The following is a 7,375-nucleotide window of genomic DNA, read 5'->3' as shown; positions in this document are numbered from 1 at the left end:
CATTATTTTATTGTGGAAATACTTATTTTCTACGTTATCAGCTATATTGGTGAGTTCACGTTGGACGATGTCACCTCTTGTGAGGTTGATTGAGGGTAATGTTTGTGGTACTGAACTTTGGAGGTTTTTGTCCTAAACCTTCTAGAACTTTCTATTTTACGTCAAGACAACGTGATTGTGCGTGTTCCCGAACATTTAAAGTTTTGTTACCTTTTATGGACAGAAGAAGAAAAGGGGTTGGGTTTTGTAAAACCTGCCTTTGAATAAAACCACGGAGACCGAGTTTGTCGAGGTAGTGGGAGTAAGATTTTGACGGAGAAAACATCGTTAAACGACACGTCATGGAGCTACTTCGATACTTGAAGGTATTGTAATTAGCTGACATATTGAAAGAACTTCACATTTCAAACCATTGCAATACTACAGACCTAACATTCTAGTTTACCTACCCAAACTCTGCTGCATCTTTTGAAATATGTATTTTGTGTATTTCATTTATTACTACAATATTAACCCTGTTAAAGCTACATCTCGAATTTAGTATCTTTTGCATTACATGAAAGAATCATACAATTTAATTATTCATGTTTCCAGCTTTTCATAAAAGCTGGTGGTGGAGACAACATCCCCAATCTGTTGGGCAACGATTTTCTTACTGTATTAGGTTGCCTTCAGTGCATACCGACTCTATGTACGGTGATGCAACATGGTGGAATTGATGCTGTGTTTTTTTTTTTTTTTTTCTCTGTAGTACCTCACAGCTCTACGTAATTGAATTCTAGCAGAAATTGGTCTGGTGGTTTGGTGTAAAGTAATTTTAATATGCTATATTTAATTTGTGCTTATATTTAGTATATTTTATGTTGCGTCATTTTGCAGAAGGCTATAACATTAGTGATGAATTAGATATAACTGAATTTTTTGAACCTATTGCATCCTCTTCTCCAGGACGTGTTCATTTTACAAGAAAGTGTTTAGATAAGCTTAAAGAAAATTTACGGTTTTCCCACTCGCTATCTAGTATAGAAGATCCCTCTGTTTCGGTTTTTCAGAATAGTGACGGTGTGTTTCAATCAGACATGGCTGAAGGTGGACATACGGATAACATAGGAGTTTTGTCACATATTCTCAGGCCAGAACCATTTTATGGGCGGATAGGCGATGATGTAGAGAGATATGTTGATCATTTTGAAATATTAGCCCAGGTGAATAACTGGTCGGATTTGAAAAAGAAGTGGATTTTAGGTTCTTTGCTGAAAGGTCCTGCGGGTTACTGGTTTGACACACTTTCGAAACAGTCAGACTTCCCTGATATGACATATGCGCAATTTAAACAAAGGTTTCTTGATGCGTTTAAGAATTCTTTGTTACCTCAGTTAACGGAACAGGAAATGAGGGCACGTGAGCAGAATGAGACTGAATCTGTAGTTTCGTACGTATATGCTAAGAGAAACCTTATACTTCGTAATGACAAAGATGCTCCGGTTTCGAAACAAATTCAGCTCATTATAGACGGACTTATTCCTGAATACATGCGGTTGGCAATAAAGAAGAAATACGATACTGTGGAAGCATTGCTTCAAGATTTACTTGAGGAAGAAAAAGCTCGTGTGTTGCTTGAACGTAAAGCAATAGAGAAAATCATGAAGAAAAATCCATTCCTAGCAAATTCTTCGATTCAGTTAAATCCTCCGGAGACTACAGCTGTGCAACAAACACATTTAGTGCAAACTCAGCCTTCTCAAGTTCCGACTCGGACTTTGAACTCTCCTGTTTCCGCTTCACAGCCGAGAGAAGAGTACAAAGATCAGTTAGCTGCAATTCAGAAACAGCTAAATCAGCTTACTCTAAAAGTAGATGAGAGTGAAAAAAATACTGACCAGCGCAACTCATTTAGACGTAATAATAATAATAGTAACTTTAGAAGTAACTTTTCCTCTCGTAGGGGGAATGGCCAGAGATCACAACACAGTGAGTCTCGTGACCAGAATAATAGTGGCAATTCACGGAATTTCAATAGACGTCCTATAATTTGTCACAAATGTGGCAAAGAGAATCATTTTGCTCAGCATTGTAGGAGCAATTTAAACTAGTACACAGGGTTGATGATCAAGGGCCATTGACTCTTAAGCGTGTTAAAGTCCCTATATACTTAGAACGAACTCTACCACATATTAACGCTATTATAAGTGGACAAGAGGGCCCTATTCTTCTTGATTCTGGTTCTCAGATTTCGTGTATAGGCTCTCACATGGTTCCACGAGGTGCTAAGTTAATGGGCACGCGTTCATTTTTAAAAGGAGTTACGGGGAACACTTTGTCAGTTAATAAGATAGCTCTAGTTCGATTCCGGTTGGGATCGCATATTTTTTGTCATCCATTTAGAGTGGTTCCTACGTATACACATCCTCCACTTCTTGGACAGGATTTTTTGCTTGCACACAAGGCTAATTTAGATCAGAATGATTTGACTTTAGAAGTTACAAGATTCGGAAAGATTCCGCCATCTACGTTGCCAACTTCTCCTCATGTTAATTATGTGTCTCATGAATTTGCGACTTTAATCACACCAGTTTTTAAGGTTTTGTCTTCCGTTTGGTTGCCACCCCGTACAAAAACATGTGTTCCAGTCACCAAATGTTTTGATTTAGTGGGTTCTAGAAATTGGTTGCAACCTAACAAGTTTTTAGCAAGTACTGTCAATTTGTTAGTGCAAGAGTCATATGTGGATAGTGTTAATTCACATATTTGGGTTACTAACCCCACCAAGAAGCGATTTCTTTTATGGCGCAATAAGATCTTAGGTAATGCGGTAGAAGATAGGGAAGAACATTTGTGTACTAACCTTACGCTTGAAAATGGTCCTCAACCAACTAAAAGTGATCAGTTTGACTGTACTAGAGTAAATGTGAATCCTGAACTGTCAGATAGTGAAAAACAACGTTTTTATGATTTAATAACGGAATTCAAAGATGTTTTTAGTTGGTCCTCGGACGATTTCTCTCAAGCCCGTGACTATGAGCATGAAATTCAACTAAAAACTGACCAGCCAATAAACGTCCGTCAATACACTATTCCGTATCATTTACGTGAAGCTGTTAATGAACAAGTGCAGCAGTTACTTAAACAAAAGGTTATTAAAAATGTAGTAGCCCTTACAACAGCCCAATCATTTGTTCGTAAGAAAAATGGATCTTATAGATTTATTGCTGATCTTAGGCAGTTGAACGCTTGTATTGTACCCACCGTCTTTCCCGTGCCACCTATTCAAGACATTCTGGTACGTTCTAGTGGAAAAAAGTATATAAATATTAGTGACCTCTCGAGTGGTTTTTTTCAAGTGAAATTGACTGAAAAGAGTCAATTATATACTGCATTTTCGATTCCTGGTGACCAGCAGTATTGTTTTTGTTCGTTACCACAAGGGTGCATTACTTCCCCAGCTGCTTTGAACGATCTGATGAAGTTAACGCTTGCTGGTTTGGAGAAATATTCTGTGTATTATTATCTTGATGACATAGTGTGGGGATCGGATACGATTGATGAAGTTATTGAAACCACCCGAAAGTTATTTGAGAGATTGAGAAGTAGAGGTCTAAAACTTTCTCCAGAAAAAAACAAAGTTAGGACACTTTTCTTTAGAACTTCTTGGGCATACTATTTCTCGTCATGGTGTGTCGATCTCTGATCGCATTACGGATTCCATTCGAAATTACAAGCGCCCGAGAACTCAGAAACAACTGAAGAGTTTTTTAGGACTGTGTTCTTTTGTGCGAAATTATATAGACAAGTTTTCAACTTTAACTGAAGATTTAGAAAAACTGCTTAAAAAGAATGTTCCATTTAAGTGGACTGCTATCCAGCAGCAGGCATTTGAGCGGCTTAAGGATGCCATTTGTTCAGCCCCAACTCTTATGCAATTTCACCCGCATAGAGACGTATTTGTTTATACAGATGCCAGTGTCCATGGATTTTCTGGATGCATCCTACAACCTGAAAATGACGAAACAGACGCTCCATTGGTTCCTATTGCGTTTTGTAGTCGTGCTGTGGGTCCCCATGAAAAGAAATATCATCCTTTTGAACTTGAATTAGCTGCATTGATCTTTACTCTTCGACGCTTTCGCTACTTTTTATTAGGTAGACATTTTTATCTACGAACCGACTGTAAGGCCTTAACGTATCTTCGTCAGACGAAAAATGTGGCTAAATTTGCACGGATTCTCGCTGAATTAGAGCAGTATAACTATACTATTTCACACATTCCTGGCAAGTCGAACACTTTGGTAGACAGTTTGTCAAGAAATGTGTTAGCGCCTCGAGACATCGACGACGAACAGAAAAATCTTGAAGATCCGCGAGTTTTCCACATCGAAATTGATGACACGTTGAAAGAAGAACAGCGAAAGGACCCATATTTCAAGGATATCATTTTGTTTTTAGAAGGGCAAAATCTACAGGATTACACCACGGAACGGCATGCGTTGCGTTATGAAATGAAAGATGGAATTCTTTATCGTAAACATCGTGGTCCATCTGGCCCACAGTGTCTTGTTGTTATTCCAGCTACTCTTCGTGAAAAAGTATTTTTTTCCGCACACACTTCAACGTTGGGATCGTCACATTCTGGGTTTTCCAAGACATACCAGTTGTTACTGAGAACTGTATATTTTCCTCATATGAAGAAATTTATTGCTGCCCGGTGCCGCCAGTGTGAAGTATGTCAACGCCACAAGAAAGTCCCAGGATCGCCTCCAGGAACTCTTCAGATGATGCCATCGGTGGCCCCCTTCTATCGCCTGGGATTAGATGTAAGTGGGCCATACTCAGACGCTAATATTTTACGTCACAAATATTTAGCAATTGCAGTTGATCATAATACAAGATATGTTGTTACTGCTACTATTGGTGACCAGACAGCAGCAACTTTAGCTGACTTTCTTTATAATCACGTAATACTTCGATTTGGCCTTTGTAAAGAAATTGTACTGGACAGATCTACGGCATTTACTGGTTCCCTATTTCAGGAATTGTGCAATATTTTGGACATAAGGATGAATTTTATAAATCCATACTATCATCAAACGAATGGTCTTACGGAAGTTATGGTCCGGAATTTGGAAGCGTTGTTAAAAAGAAAAGTGGACCCCATGAACCATGGAAGTTGGGTAGAGCATGTTTCTGCTGTGACCTTTTCTCAAAATGTGACTGTGAATCAATCCACGTCTTACAGTCCATTTTATCTTCTTCACGGATTTGAACCATACTTAGAACATCAGGCGATTATAAATGGACCTTGTTTTCATATTTCCAACGAGGAACGTTTAATAACTCTTCACGATATCAGAGAGAAGGCACAGGATAAATTATTTGACAGGTTTCGGACATCACAAAAGTCCTACGAGAAACATCATACAACAGTGACGTATAATGAGGGTCAACGTGTGTGGATTTATGATCCAACTAGACGTCGTGGCCACGCCAGAGCATTTTCAGGAGTTTTCTTTGGTCCAGCAATAGTTGTTCGAAAGGACAACGCTAATTCTTATTTTGTTAAATATAAAACTTCGAAAGGCAGGGAAAAGATCGAATCGATAGCCATTACACGATTGAAGTCCTATTACCCAGCATCTTCACCATGTTGCATCACCGTACATAGAGTCGGTATGCACTGAAGGCAACCTAATACAGTAAGAAAATCGTTGCCCAACAGATTGGGGATGTTGTCTCCACCACCAGCTTTTATGAAAAGCTGGAAACATGAATAATTAAATTGTATGATTCTTTCATGTAATGCAAAAGATACTAAATTCGAGATGTAGCTTTAACAGGGTTAATATTGTAGTAATAAATGAAATACACAAAATACATATTTCAAAAGATGCAGCAGAGTTTGGGTAGGTAAACTAGAATGTTAGGTCTGTAGTATTGCAATGGTTTGAAATGTGAAGTTCTTTCAATATGTCAGCTAATTACAATACCTTCAAGTATCGAAGTAGCTCCATGACGTGTCGTTTAACGATGTTTATTAATAGTAACTAAAATATAAGTCATATGATGAAAACACAATTCTTTTCTCCCAAGATTTTAGCAATTCCCGACTCGGAAATTTTCGGGCACCTCCGAAAACTGTCAAATACGGACATTTTTCTATTTCATGCTTTCTACGATACGGACACGGACCCAAAAATACAAACAGTCCGTGCAAAATAGGGACATATGGCAACCCTATATATAACTTCACAGTGAAATGTGATGAGACGTATTCAACGATAACAAGAAATCTACTCTCAGCCCATAAAATACCCCTACTATACACTGAAAAAGAATTTTATAAAACCCTATACCCTCATAATACCGTATCGCAATTAGTTTTTATTTATTAGTATCAAGATATTACATTACAAATAAATATTAACAGCTACTAGAGTTGAATTTTGTGACAGATTAAAGTCAAACACTAGATCTGTGAGTTTTATTTTAAGACAGCAGAAATGCATTTTTATTTATTATTATTTAAAGTAATGGGGTGTTTGCATAGTACTTACTACTTCTAATGAAAAACAAGTAAATTTTGCTTTTACAACTCCACGGCCACCTATCGCTGTTTATCTGCGTCTACTTCCAAGAGCAGTCGATTAGGTTTCAGCTGTTGGACAGCCAAAAACGGATTGAGACAAAACCAGGATATATCTCTTTGTACCTGCACTAAAACCAATAAAAAATACTAATTCTACATTTTTGCATGTGATAGGGATTATGCATTCGAAAAATCCCTTTCCAAAGTTTGAGAAACATGCGTTTTAATAAAGTATATACAAATATACTGATACAAATGTAAATCCCTTATTTCGGTGGACAGTCTTTCCCCCTCCCCCTCTCCCTTGGCAAACTCTAAGATGACACTACTGAATAGAGACGGCATGCATAGAAAATTTCACCAACAGTGGTCGTATTGGAGTAAAATTTGAAGAATTTACACCAAACTTCTCTCATAATTTTATAACGGAAGTAGCAGAAACCAACCACTTCCCAGTCAGTTTCTTACAACTATTTAAGCGTTCCAATAATATATTCCATTTCCTCTGTAATTTCTATACTAACACTGGAAATACCAGATATATAAGAAAACACGTTGCCATGACGACACTTAAGTTATTGAATGAGAAATAAATGATGGGGAGAAATGCATTTTTGAGAGGAGACTGGAGGTGACGTGCAATTTAAATTTGTTCTGCCGTCTCCACTCATATCTCAAGTACATAGTAATTTTACATGTAGAGTGAACAGCACGGAGAAATGCGGAAACTCGTTGACGAGATTTTTTTTTAAATATTATTTTTACTAATTTTTCAAAATTTCATTCTAGTTTCAA

Source organism: Thermobia domestica, chromosome 9, assembly GCF_964235325.1.
Source record: "Thermobia domestica chromosome 9, izTheDome1.hap1.1, whole genome shotgun sequence".
NCBI lineage: Eukaryota > Metazoa > Arthropoda > Insecta > Zygentoma > Lepismatidae > Thermobia > Thermobia domestica.
This window is presented reverse-complemented; position numbering follows the sequence as displayed.